The sequence below is a fragment of the Coregonus clupeaformis genome, chromosome 27 (assembly GCF_020615455.1).
Source record: "Coregonus clupeaformis isolate EN_2021a chromosome 27, ASM2061545v1, whole genome shotgun sequence".
In the NCBI taxonomy this organism is placed as follows: Eukaryota; Metazoa; Chordata; class Actinopteri; order Salmoniformes; family Salmonidae; genus Coregonus; species Coregonus clupeaformis.
In genome coordinates, this window is record NC_059218.1 from 21379325 (window position 1) to 21394501 (window position 15177).

At 44.1% G+C, this 15177-nt stretch overlaps 1 protein-coding gene across 3 annotated transcripts in view; it reads right to left on the reverse strand.

Moving 5' to 3' along the window:
* LOC121541621 (splicing factor, suppressor of white-apricot homolog) overlaps positions 1-15177 on the reverse strand; it is a 132648-nt gene that overhangs the window by 42034 nt on the left and 75437 nt on the right. The window lies entirely within an intron of this gene.

Below are 15177 nucleotides of genomic sequence, written 5' to 3' on the forward strand. Positions count from 1 at the left end.
ACTTAGAAAGGCCGTACTTTTTTTATTTAATAGAAAAGTATTTTGTGCTTAGGCTAAGTGATGTCACCATGCTATTTTCAAAGCTTTGTTTGGGATTGGGTTTAAAAGTTAACCATCAAAAATAGATCCAAGTGAGGGTTGGTTGCAGGCTGAATGGTAAGGGAAAGCCATTTCACACAACAGAGGGCCGACCACTCCTCAGCCTCTCTCCTTCTGTCGTCATGGCCCTCATTGGAATGCTCTGTCCGCTCTGTGCACCGTTCACCATAGGACACTGATGGAGGGTTTTAATCATAGCAGTGGTGGAGGGACCAGGGGACAGCCACTTCCACAAGGCCCATTAAGTGTGGGGAGAACACATGCCTCATGTCTCCTTTTCTGAATACAGTCCCTAAGTCTGGACCATACCAGCTCAGTAGAGACAGAGGAGGAAAGGGACTAGCCTGAGCACCAGATCAGAGACCATGTTGTATGTTAGCGAATAGTCATCACTAGCTCGCTAGTAGGTATATGATAGGAAGAGTCTGGACATCAGGCTAGCCGTTAGAGAGAAAAACAAGAAAACAATATGTGGGCCGTTTCCTCTCGCTTCTCCCTACATGAGGATAAACTCATAATCCCACTTCATATTTTATGTATGATGTCATGATTGGTGGGCAACAGGTCTGACAAGGCTGCCTATGCAGCTGACTGTTTACGCCTCTACTACCTAGGTTTCTCAGGGAGAGAGAGAAAGGCAGACTGAGGAGAGAACAAGGGAAGAGAGTGATAGAAGTGTGTGTATGTGTGTGTGAGTGTGAGTGTGAGTGGGTGAAGGGAGAGAGAGAGAGAGGGAGGAGGGAGAGAGATAAATAAGGTAGATAGGTAGAGGAGAGCAAAAGTTGTCACTAATGGACATTTTTCAATATTTTACAGTTCTATTAAGGAAGTGTGGCAGAGAGCTATTCAGCCGTGGCCCTCTGTGGAATGAGAGCTCAGGGGACCATTAGCCTGGCTAAGGAAACTGCCTCCCTGAAGATGAGCCTCTTTGATAGGGGAGAAAGAGGATGAAATGTGGGTCCTGGGCAGAAATAGAAATATAAGATATTATTTTTCTTACAATAAGGATGTTTTAATATATGCTCTACTTCTACCAACAGTGTGTGGATTCAAAGAAACTGTGCCTCACTTTCAATAAATGTTTTCCCTTATGCGTATGAACCGAAACAGAGATGTTTATATTTAATACAGTACAATTTCGTTTTAAGCATCAATACGTTTAATTTCTCATCTGACTTTGTTGGTAAACACATGACTATCATCTCTACACGCATGGATGCCGTCATTTCGAATAAGCCTTCTGCTATACAGTTGAAGTCAGAAGTTTACATATACTTAGGTTGGAGTCATTAAAACTAGTTTTTCAACCACTCCACAAATGTCTTTTTAACAAAGTATAGTTTTGGCAAGTCGGTTAGGACATCTACTTTTTGCATGACACAAGTAATTGTTTACAGACAGATTATTTCACTTATAATTCACTGTATCAAAATTCCAGTGGGTCAGAAGTTCACATACGCAAAGTTAACTGTGCCTTTAAACAGCTTAGAAAATTACAGAAAATGATGTCATGGCTTTAGAAGCTTCTGATAGGCTAATTGACATCATTTGAGTCAATTGGAGGTGTACCTGTGGATGTATTTCAAGGCCTACCTTCAAACTCAGTGCCTCTTTGCTTGACATCATGGGGAAATTAAAAGAAATCAGCCAAGACCTCAGAAAAAAGTTGTAGACCTCCACAAGTCTGGTTCATCCTTGGGAGCAATTTCCAAACGCCTGAAGGTACCACGTTCATCTGTACAAACAATAGTACGCAAGTATAAACACCATGGGACCACGCAGCCGTCATACCGCTCAGGAAGGAGACGCGTTCTGTCTCCTAGATATGAACGTACTTTGATGCGAAAAGTGCAAATCAATCCCAGAACAACAGCAAAGGACCTTGTGAAGATGCTGGAGGAAAGAGGTACAAAGTAACAATTCCACAGTAAAACGAGTCCTATATCGACATAACCTGAAAGGCCGCTCAGCAAGGAAGAAGCCACTGCTCCAAAACCGCCATAAAAAAGCCAGACTACGGTTTGCAACTGCACATGGGGACAAAGATCGTACTTTTTGGAGAAATGTCCTCTGGTTTGATGAAACAAAAATTGAACTGTTTGGCCATAATGACCATCGTTATGTTTGGAGGAAAAAGGGAAACGCTTGTAAGCCGAAGAACACCATCCCAACCGTGAAGCACGGGGGTGACAGCATCATGCTGTGGGGGTGCTTTGCTGCAGGAGGGACAGGTGCACTTCACAAAATAGATTGCATCATGAGGAAGGAAAATTATGTGGATATATTGGAGCAACATCTCAAGACATCAGTCAGGAAGTTAAAGCTTGGTCGCAAATGGGTCTTCCAAATGGACAATGACCGCAAGCATACTTCCAAAGTTGTGGCGAAATGGCTTAAGGACAACAAAGTCAAGGTATTGGAGTGGCCATCACAAAGCCCTGACCTCAATCCTATAGAAAATGTGTGGGCAGAACTGAAAAAGCGTGTGCGAGCAAGGAGGCCTACAAACCTGACTCAGTTACACCAGCTCTGTCAGGAGGAATGGGCCAAAATTCACCCAACTTATTGTGGGAAGCTTGTGGAAGGCGACCCGAAACATTTGACCCAAGTTAAACAATTTAAAGGCAATGCTGCCAAATACTAATTGAGTGTATGTAAACCTCTGACCCGCTGGGAATGTGATGAAAGAAATAAAAGCTGAAATAAATCATTCTCTCTACTATTATTCTGACATTTCACATTCTTAAAATAAAGTGATGATCCTAACTGACCAGAGACAGGGAATTTTTACTAGGATTAAATGTCAGCAATTATGAAAAACTGAGTTTAAATGTATTTGGCTAAGGTGTATGTAAACTTCCTCTGAGGTATGATTTCATACGTTATATATTCTCTCTATCTGTGTGTAACATCCTGTTAATGATACTGCCATGGCATCATCGTTTTCCTCTTTATACTGCCTTCTCCATCTCTCAAGTACATGCAAACGCACAACGACATGCTGATGAGGCTCATCAATATAGAAACGGAAAACATGGGATAATTTACCATCAAATGGCTTATGCATGAGGGCATAACACGCATGACATGGCATGTTTGTGTGTACTGCACTGTATGGATGGGTGGAAGGCGAGAAAAGAGATGATGGACTAGAGTGGGTGCCTTCAGGGGATTGTGACTAGATAGAGTTCAGCTAAGACCGGAAGTAGCTTTTCGTAGCGGGTAAGGAGAGCATTTTAGCTAACCATAACCCTTTTCCTAACCTTAACCTAATTCTCCTAACCTGCTGCGTAAGTTCTCCTAACCTGCTAAGAAGAAGTAACTTCCAGTCATAGCTGTATTCCACCAAGTCAAAAGTACCTTCAGGGTTTACTAACACATGGAAAGAGTTGCATGATAAGTGTCAGTGGTGGTGTATGAAGCTTAACCTCCAGCTCTGGGCTCACACGCACATGTAGGCCACAGTGCAAACACACATACAGAGACTCACGGGCCTCTAACACTCACACTCTACCCAGACCCTAGGTACACACGGTCGTCAGTGGGTTAGAGCGCTGCGGAGATTAACCATGGTATGCAGCCTTTATCTCTTGCTAGGCTACTTTATTATATTTCGGTATGTGACGTTACGTTATATCTTTCCCAGTGTGCAGATTGCCTTGTCTGCTAGTGAACAGCACAGCCGGCAAAAGGTAGCCGTTTATCAATTCATATCAGTTGAAGATCTCCATTGCCCATATCAGTCCATTGCTTAGCGGTGAAAAGCAACCTGTCATGGATAGATAACTGAAAAAATAACTCTAGCAATTCAGCTACTGAAAGTGCTCTTTGACCCTCATCCCAACATGCTGCTGATAGAGCAGGATAAAGTAGTGCAGCAAGCTGCCGGAGAGGCTGAGAAAAACCTCATAGGAAGCATTTCAGATGGTTTTAGAGGAAATTGTCGATACATTTAGTTGTAATCGATCAGTGCTTTTAACAAGTGACGCAAAGCACTTTACAACGTCCTGAGTGGAAAGCCACTAAAAACAAGCCGGGGGCAATGGAAGCGAGTTCGGAAACACGCCTTCTAAAAGGCTGCATAAATATGTTAGGAGAAGGAGTGAAACGTTTAAGGGAGGGCAACTTCCATACAAATATGTCAGGCTAAGGCTGTTGACCATATTTCATCACAAAAATCTCACCACCATATTCCAAACACAAGACATCAGGAGTGGGATTCCCGCTCAAAGAGACAAAACCCAAAACACTATTGGTAGTGTTGAAATAGATGAAAATTCAAAACGGGGGGAAAAAAAGTTAATTTGTTATTCCTCCCATGCTCTTAAACTAATAATGCCAAATGAGCTGATGCAGGCCACCTGTTACAGTGTGATTATTTACCCTAATCATGTCATCAGAGCTGCTGCTACCTCATCTTAGGGACTGGGACACTCAACAAAAGAGAGGAAGCGAGGGAAAATTAACCAAACCACTTCTGTTCAAGGACGCAGAGGTGATTTCCCTCGTCTCGGCCCTTCAAAGGCTCTCTCAGGTACCGGCAGAGTGGAGTCATATAGACAAAGGCAGAAATCAAGAACAATGGCTTCTGCCAGGCAGCTAACTGAGCTTTAAAGTCAGGTGGGCGGGCGGACGGCTTAAGGAAGGTGATGAATCGACCTCCGTCACTGGTGGAGAGAGAGGGAGGGAAGGGGAAGAGTAGGGAGGGAAAGAAGGAGTTGGCATGGTTCTCACTGCTGTGGATCTTAGACTTTACAGTATGAAAGGATGCAGAAGAGGACAGGAGTGGAGTACAGTGGAGAGAGGAAAGAGCAGGATAGAGTCTGTATTCTTTCTACTGGAACTGTCTAAAAATGCCTTAGAATTTGAAAAGCAAAAAATTGAATATTGATGGAGTCAGCTACCCGCTGCTGCACTCCCCACCAGTCTGTCACTGTGGGCCTTTTGATGGAGCTGGTGGAGAGTGTGGAGGGACAGGCAGGGACAGAGGCAGCCATGCAATGTGGTTGGCCCTGGGGTGGGGCACCACTGCCAGAGACAGTGAGTGGACATCCAGCAACCCAGAAAGGAGGCACCAAAGTCAGGCCTGCAGCCCCAGCAGCTGGTGGAGAGGGGAGGGACTGCTACAACCAAAAGCCAAGACTCAGGGTTGACACAGCATGAGTAGCCTGAAAATGCCCCAAACTGCACACATCATTCATGGTGCATCATGAAAAAAGGTGTGTGTGTGAAGGAGGGTGTGTGTTGGAGTGTGATGTATGGTAGGTATGTGTGTGTGTGTGTCCCGTTGCTACAGAATCAGCATATACAGTGGGGAGAACAAGTATTTGATACACTGCCAATTTTGCAGGTTTTCCTACTTACAAAGCATGTAGGGGTCTGTAATTTGTATCATATGTACACTTCAACTGTGAGAGACGGAATCTAAAACAAAAATCCAGAAAATCACATTGTATGATTTTTAAGTAATTAATTTGCATTTTATTGCATGACATAATTATTTGATCACCTACCAACCAGTAAGAATTCCGGCTCTCACAGACCTGTTAGTTTTTCTTTAAGAAGCCCTCCTGTTCTCCACTCATTACCTGTATTAACTGCACCTGTTTGAACTCGTTACCTGTATAAAAGACACCTGTCCACACACTCAATCAAACAGACTCCAACCGCTCCACAATGGCCAAGACCAGAGAGCTGTGTAAGGACATCAGGGATAAAATTGTAGACCTGCACAAGGCTGGGATGGGCTACAGGACAATAGGCAAGCAGCTTGGTGAGAAGGCAACAACTGTTGGCGCAATTATTAGAAAATTGAAGAAGTTCAAGATGACGGTCAATCACCCTCGGTCTGGGGCTCCATGCAAGATCTCACCTCGTGGGGCATCAATGATCATGAGGAAGGTGAGAGATCAGCTCAGAACTACACGGCAGGACCTGGTCAATGACCTGAAGAGAGCTGGGACCACAGTCTCAAAGAAAACCATTAGTAACAAACTACGCCGTCATGGATTAAAATCCTGCAGCGCACGCAAGGTCCCCCTGCTCAAGCCAGCGCATGTCCAGGCCCGTCTGAAGTTTGCCAATGACCATCTGGATGATCCAGAGGAGGAATGGGATAAGGTCATGTGGTCTGATGAGACAAAAATAGAGCTTTTTGGTCTAAACTCCACACGCCGTGTTTGGAGGAAGAAGAAGGATGAGTACAACCCCAAGAACACCATCCCAACCGTGAAGCATGGAGGTGGGAAACATCATTCTTTGGGGATGCTTTTCTGCAAAGGGGACAGGACGACTGCACCGTATTGAGGGGAGGATGGATGGGGCCATGTATCGCAAGATCTTGGCCAACAACCTCCTTCCCTCAGTAAGAGCATTGAAGATGGGTCGTGGCTGGGTCTTCCAGCATGACAACGACCCGAAACACACAGCCAGGGCAACTAAGGAGTGGCTCCGAAGAAGCATCTCAAGGTCCTGGAGTGGCCTAGCCAGTCTCCAGACCTGAACCCAATAGAAAATCTTTGGAGGGGAGCTGAAAGTCCGTATTGCCCAGCGACAGCCCCGAAACCTGAAGGATCTGGAGAAGGTCTGTATGGAGGAGTGGGCCAAAATCCCTGCTGCAGTGTGTGCAAACCTGGTCAAGACCTACAGGAAACGTATGATCTCTGTAATTGCAAACAAAGGTTTCTGTACCAAATTTTAAGTTCTGCTTTTCTGATGTATCAAATACTTATGTCATGCAATAAAATGCAAATGAATTACTTAAAAATCATACAATGTGATTTTCTGGATTTTTGTTTTAGATTCCGTCTCTCACAGTTGAAGTGTACCTATGATAAAAATTATAGACCTCTACATGCTTTGTAAGGAGGAACACCTGCAAAATAGGCAGTGTATCAAATACTTGTTCTCCCCACTGTATCTGCCCACCAGAGGAGTGTTTTGAAATGCTTTAGGTTCGCCATAGCTTTAAAGTCTCCATCAAATCATTAACTATTAACTATTGATTAACAGCGCCGGAGAAGATGGCTGCATCGTAGTACAGCCCTCTAACCAATTGTACTATTATGTGTGTTTTTCCGCGTTATTTGTAATTTATTTTGTACATAATGTTTCTGCCATCGTCTCTTATAACCAAAAATAGCTTCTGGATATCAGGACAGCGATTACTCACCTCGTATTGGACGAAGATTTTTTCTTCAACGAGGCGGTCTGGGTGCCTTGTAAGGATCCGACGGCGAGCGAGTAAACTGCCGCTCCCATCAAACCTATTAGCCAATCTTCAATCATTGGAGAACAAATTGGATGACCTAAGATTACGGTTATCCTACCAACGGGACATAAAAAACTGTAATATCTTATGTTTCACCGAGTCGTGGCTGAACGACGACATGGATAACATACAGCTAGCAGGCTATACGCTACATCGGCAGGATAGAACGTCTGACTCCGGTAAGACAAGGGGTGGCGGTCTGTGTATATTTGTAAACAACAGCTGGTGCACAAAATCAAATACTAAGGAAGTCTCGAGGTTTTGCTCGCCTGAGGTAGAGTATCTTATGATAAGCTGTAGACCACACTATTTACCAAGAGAGTTTTCATCTATATTTTTCATAGCTGTCTATTTACCACCACAAACCAATGCTGGCATTTAGATTGCACTGAATGAGCTGTATAAGGCCATAAATCAACAGGAAAACGCTCATCCAGATGCAGCGCTCCTAGTGGCCGGGGACTTTAATGCAGGGAAACTTAATTCTGTTCTACCTAATTTCTACCAGCATGTTAAATGTGCAACCAGAGGAAGAAAAACTCTATACCACCTTTACTCCACACACAGAGACGCATACAAAGCTCTCCCTCGCCCTCCATTTGGCAAATCTGACCATAACTCTATCCTCCTGATTCCTGCTTATAAGCAAAAACTAAAGCAGGAAGCACCAGTGACTCGGTTAATAAAAATGTGGTCAGATGACGCAGATGCTAAGCTACAGGACTGTTTTGCTAGCACAGACTGGAACATGTTCCGGGATTCTTCAGATAGCATTGAGGAGTACACCACATCAGTCACTGGCTTCATCAATAAGTGCATCGAGGATGTCGTCCCCACAGTGACCGTACGTACATACCCCAACCAGAAGCCATGGATTACAGGAAACATCCGCACTGAGCTAAAGGGTAGAGCTGCCGCTTTCAAGGAGCGGGACTCTAACCCGACGCTATAAGAAATCCCGCTATGCCCTCCGACGAACCATCAAACAGGCAAAGAGTCAATACAGGACTAAGATTGAATCGTATCTACACTGACTCTGACGCTCTCTGATGTGGCAGGGCTTGAAAACTATTACAGACTACAAAGGGAAGCACAGCCGCGAGCTGCCCAGTGACACAAGCCTACCAGACGCAGGCTAAACCACTTCTATGCTCGCCGCGAGGCAAGCAACACTGAAGCATGCATGAGAGCACCAGCTGTTCCGGATGACTATGTGATCACGCTCTCCGTAGCCAATGTGAGTAAGACTTTTTAAGCAGGTCAACATTCACAAGGCCGCAGGGCCAGACGGATTACCAGGACGTGTACTCCGAGCATGTGCTGACCAACTGGCAAGTGTCTTCACTGACATTTTCAACATGTCCCTGACTGAGTCTGTAATACCAACATGTTTCAAGCAGACCACCATAGTCCCCGTGCCCAAGGACTCTAAGATAACCTGCCTAAATGACTACCGACCCGTAGCACTGACGTCTGTAGCCATGAAGTGCTTTGAAAGGGTGGTCATGGCTCACATCAACAGCATTATCCCAGAAACCCTAGACCCACTCCAATTTGCATACCGCCCCAACAGATCCACAGATGCAATCTCTATGGCACTCCACACTGCCCTTTCCCACCTGGACAAGAGGAACAACTATGTGAGAATGCTATTCATTGACTACAGCTCAGCATTCAACACCATAGTGCCCTCAAAGCTCATCACTAAGCTAAGGATCCTGGGACTAAACACCTCCCTCTGCAACTGGATCCTGGACTTCCTGACGGGCCGCCCCCAGGTGGTAAGGGTAGGTAACAACACATCTGCCACACTGATCCTCAACACAAGGGCCCCTCAGGGGTGCGTTCTCAGTCCCCTCCTGTACTCCCTGTTCACCCATGACTGCATGGCCAGGCACGACTCCAACACCATCATTAAGTTTGCCGCCCCCATTCTCATCGACGGGGCTGTAGTGGAACAGGTTGAGAGCTTCAAGTTCCTTGGTGTCCAAATCACCAACGAACTATCATGGTCCAAACACACCAAGACAGTCGTGAAGAGTGCACGACAAAGCCTATTCCCCCTCAGGAGACTGAAAAGATTTGGCATGGGTCCTCAGATCCTCAAAAAAGTCTACAGCTGCACCATCGAGAGCATCCTGACTGGTTGCATCACCGCCTGGTATGGCAACTGCTTGGCCTCTGACCGCAAGGCACTACAGAGGGTAGTGCGTACGGCCCAGTACATCACTGGGGCCAAGCTTCCTGCCATCCAGGACCTATATACCAGGCGGTGTCAGAGGAAGGCCCTCAAAATTGTCAAAGACTCCAGCCACCCTAGTCATAGACTGTTCTCTCTGCTACCGCACGGCAAGCGGTACCGGAGTGCCAAGTCTAGGTCCAAAAGACTTCTCAACAGCTTCTACCCCCAAGCCTTAAGACTCCTGAACAGCTAATCATGGTTACCCAGACTATTTGCACTGCCCCCCCACCCCATCCTTTTACGCTGCTGCTACTCTGTTAATTATTTATGCATAGTCACTTTAACTCTACCCACATGTACATATTACTTCAACTACCTCAACTAGCCGGTGCCCCCGCACATTGACACTGCACTGGTACCCCCCTGTATATATAGCCTCCCTACTGTTATTTTATTTTACTTCTGCTCTTTTTTTTCCTCAACACTTTTTTTGTTGTTGTTTTATTTTTACTTTTTGGTTAAAAATAAATGCACTGTTTGTTAAGGGCTGTAAGTAAGCATTTCACTGTAATGTCTGCACCTGTTGTATTCGGCGCATGTGGCCAATACAATTTGATTTGATTTGATTTGAAACCTCAATTAAATCTTGTAATAAATAATGTGGAGATTGAGCAAGTTGAGGTGACTAAACTGCTTGGAGTAACCCTGGATTGTAAACTGTCATGGTCAAAACATATTGATACAACAGTAGCTAAGATTTCGCAATAAAGCCTCCTTCACTCATGCTGCCAAACATGCCCTCGTAAAACTGACTATCGTACCGATCCTTGACTTCGGCGATGTCATTTACAAAATAGCCTCCAACACTCTACTCAGCAAATTGGATGTAGTCTATCACAGTGCCATCCGTTTTGTCAGCAAAGCCCCATATACTACCCACCATTGTGACCTGTACGCTCTAGTTGGCTGGCCCTCACTACATATTCGTTGCCAAACCCACTGGCTCCAGGTCATCTATAGGACTCCCGAGTGGCGCAGTGCTAGCTGTACCACTAGAGATCCTGGTTCGAGTCCAGGCTCTGTCGCAGCCGGCGATTACATGGAGACCCATGAGCGGTGCACAATTGGTCCAGCGATGTCCAAGGTAGGGGAGGGTTTGGCCGGCAGGGATGTGGGTTCGTTTCCCACGGGGGGCCAGTATGAAAAAATTAAAAAATTAAAAATAAAAGCCAACACCTCATTTGGCCGCCATTCCTTCCAGTTCTCTGCTGCCAATGACTGGAAGGAATTGCAAAAATCTCTGAAGCTGGGGACTCTTATCTCCCTCACTAACTTTAAGCATCAGTTGTCAGAGCACCTTATCGATCACTGCACCTGTACACAGCCCATCTGAAATTAGCCCACCCAACTATCTCATCCCCATATTGTTATTTATTTTGCACCACAGTATCTCTATTTGCACATCATCTTTTGCACATCTATCACTCCAGTGTTAATACTAAATTGTAATTATTTTGCACTATGGCCTATTTATTGCCTTACCTCCATTACTTACTACATTTGCACACACTGTATATAGATTTTATATTGTGTTATTGACTGTATGTTTTGTTTACCCCATATGTAACTCTGTGTTGTTGTTGTTTTTATCGCACTGCTTTGCTTTATCTTGGCCAGGTCGCAGTTGTAAATGAGAACTTGTTCTCAACTGGCTTACCTGGTTAAATAAAGGTAAAAAATATATAAAATAAAAATAAAATAAGATGGGGAGATGGGAATCCATAATAAATACAAAATACAAAAGTGAAGCTCGCTCACACACACACAGAATACATGATCAACTCTCCTACTATCTGCTTATCAATTCAGGAGCGAAGTACAACCACAAAAAAAAGTGCAATAAAAGTGGCTGAAAGTTTGTTTAAAATGCTCCCATCTAAAATGTGTTTCTCTCTCTGCTAATGCTCTCTCTGCAGCCTTGACACATGGAGCATACTGTTGCTTAGCCTCGCAAGACACCATGATCTCGTAAGCTTGCATGTTTGGTTCGCTGCATAGATATCAGCATCCCTGCAGCGAACCATTCATGTAAACACGCAAGATCAAGGTGGCTCGCAATGCTGACTGTAGCTAGTCCAAAAACAGCTCCCTGCAGCTCCCTCCACCATTTCCCGGTTGCTAAAATTCTAATAGTTCGCCTAATTTCAGTTTGTGACAAAACAAGCAGTCATTGTGTACATTTACATTACATTTACATTTACATTTTAGTCATTTAGCAGACGCTCTTATCCAGAGCGACTTACAGTTAGTGAATACATTTTTTTTTTTATACTGGCCCCCCATGGGAATTGAACCCACAACCCTGGCGTTGCAAACGCCATGCTCTATCAACTGAGCTACAATCCTGCCGGCCATTCCCTCCCCCTACCCTGGACGACGCTGGGCCACCAGTCGCCGCCCATGAGTCTCCCGGTCGCGGCCGCTGCGACAGAACCTGGATTCGAACCAGGATCTCTAGTGGCACAGTTAGCACAGCGATGCAGTGCCTTAGACCACTGCGCCACTCAGGAGTACATTACTGTGTAGATAATCATTGTACCATCTAAACCGCTGTGAAATATATTTTCCATAACAAAAAACATTGTATATTCAGCTGTTTGAAATTGGTTTACAAAACCGAAAGTGAAATATGCAAAAACAAAACTTCAGAACAGGGAGCATAGAAATAGCACACATAGAACAGATCTACCGCTTCTTAGACTTGCTTTCAACAGGAATGAAATATCTATAACTCATATTTCTATGTGAATTTGGTCGGGTTGCCCAAAAAGTTACATATTGTAGCTTTAATTGCCTCAAAATGCTTGATATTCCAGTAATCATTGGGAACTCTGAACCAATGGCGGACATGCATAAAGATGGCATTCCCCATGTCCTTAACACAAATGCTTCATTTGCTATGTACGCCGTATTAAACAGTGCTCTCCATTACTATTTTTGGTCAACTTGATCCCAATTCTAGCTCTAAGACGGCGGCAATTTGAAAAAATGAAACAGTAGATTGGCACATTGAACCACGGTAGTTTAAAATCCCTGTGGGTAGATCTCAAACAATGGCGTCATATCTGAATTCCTCCATCTTTATGCACCTTAGTCATATAACTATGGATATTGCTTTAATTTGCAGTACGTACGTGTGTGTGTGTGTGTGTGTGTGTGTGTGTGTGTGTGTGTGTGTGTGTGTGTGTGTGTGTGTGTGTGTGTGTGTGTGTGTGTGTGTGTGTGAGGTTTGGGCATAGCCACAGGTGGTTTTTCAATACCGTTGAAACAATTTAATTTAAGTTTTTTAATACATTTGAATATTTGTAGCTACTTTTTGAATTTAAACCTTTATTTAACTAGGCAAGTCAGTTAAGAACAAATTCTTATTTACAATGATGGCCTACACAGGCCAAACCCGGACGACGCTGGGCCAATTGTGCGCCGCCCTATGGGCACAATACTTTAGGAGATAAAGCAGATTGCGTTTCTCATTTCATCTGTCACATTATTTTTCTTTTTGAAAAAGAGCCTTGTGGTCTAATATTTGCTTTGTCCATGGAGCAAACTGTGTAGCATTTTTGAGTTACTTGTATAACTTTATAAGCTGGGATGTCTGTCCTGCAAATAGTTTATGTCAGAGACTGTATAAAATGTTTGCAATGCGCTTGTTAGCATTTAGCTAGCATCCATTATGGGATTTTACATGTACTTGTTAGCATTGCTAACCTTTAGACCACAGAGGCTCAGTGGGGTTTGAAAATAGCGCCCCTTGTGTTCAGTGCCAATTTTACCACATATTCCCGAAAGGCACAAGGTCGGTATGAAAGTATGACAATCTGGATGTTCATGAGGAAACTACCTCTACCCTCAACTTCCAATTAAAACTGATAAATGAATCTCTTGCACTGCTCACTTCTAAAGTGGATACCTACTCAACTAAAGTGGAACGTTTGGAGACAGCGGCCAATGTGACAGAGAGGCGACTCCATGACTTGGAAACAGCACGTACTAAGCTAGAAGGGGAAATCAATCTCCTCAAAAATAAAACAGAATCACTCGAAAATTATTCCCATAAATTCAATGTGCGGGTCACAGGACTTGAAACTGGCTTGGAATCAGGCAACCAAACTTCCTTCATGAGCAATCTTTTCTATGAACTGTTTGGGCAGGAGAAGCTGGGTCCCATGGTATTGATAAACATTGCGCACCCCAAGGGTCCTCTCCATAATGGATCTCGTTATATGATTCTACGAATCCACAGTTTTAAAGTCAAACGGCAAATTGTTAGTCTCGCAGCGGAATCGGGGGTTCTGACCTATGCAGAGAAGAGGATCAGCATCTACCCAGTTCTGTGCAATGAGGTGAGATCCCAGCTACGCAAGCTAAACCTGAGATGCGGCTTCATCCACCCGACAAAAATCATCTTGACCTTCCAGAATACAACATTTACATTTGAGTCATTTAGCAGACGCTATTATATAGAGCGACTTACAGTTAGTGCATTCATCTTCAGATAGCTAGGTGGGACAACCACATAGTGTATCATAAGATAATTTTTCCTAAAAAAAAGTGGTGAAGCAGGGGTGCTGTGGGATTATTTAAGATACTCTTTGAAGAGGTAGGGTTTCAGATGTTTTCAGAAGATGGGCAAAGACTCTGCTGTTGGGGTGCCAGGACAGAGAAGACCGTGGACTGGGCTGAGCGGGAGCTGCCCTCCTGCAGGGGTGGGAGTACCAAGAGACCAGAGGTGGCAGAACGGAGTGCTCGGGTTGGGGTGAACACACGTTTTCCACTGCCAAGGAGACTCAAGACTTCCTCGAGAAGCACATCAAGCACAACACACAGGGGACGAGCCGACAGATCTAGGCTGAACCCCAATTTGACTGGCTCAACATTATGGTATGCTATCCATGCACAATCATACAGCCTAGCCTATGGCTGTGATGCTGCCCTCAGCATAAGACAATGATGAGGAAACCCTCTCAATTGGGTAAAATTAACACTATTATTATTGCTGAAAATTGGGCTTAGTTATTATTAAATAAAATCTTATTTGTCACATGCGCCGAATACAACTGGTGTAGACTTTACCGTGAAATGCTTGCTAACGAGCCCTTGCAACAATGTAAAGTTTAAAAATAAAATAGTAACACAAGAGGAATAAAATAACATACACAAGAATGGAGCTATATAAAGGGAGTACAAGTACCAGATCAATGTGTAGAGGCACAAGGTATTTGAGGTAGATATGCACATGAAGGCAGGGTAAAGTGACTAGGCATCAGGATAGATAAGAGTAAAATAAAGAACAGAGCAGCAGCAGCGGTCTACGTGTCTGTGTGTGTGTGAGTATGTAGTGTATGTGAATGTGTGTGGGTTTTGTGTGGGAGTGTCAATGTAGTGTGCAAGTGAGTGTGTATATGGTTTGTATACAGTTGAAGTCGGAAGTTCACATACACCTTAGCCAAATACATTTAAACTCAGTTTTTCACAATTCCTGACATTTAATCCTAGTAAAAATTCCCTGTCTCTGGTCAGTTAGGATCATCACTTTATTTTAAGAATGTGAAATGTCAGAATAATA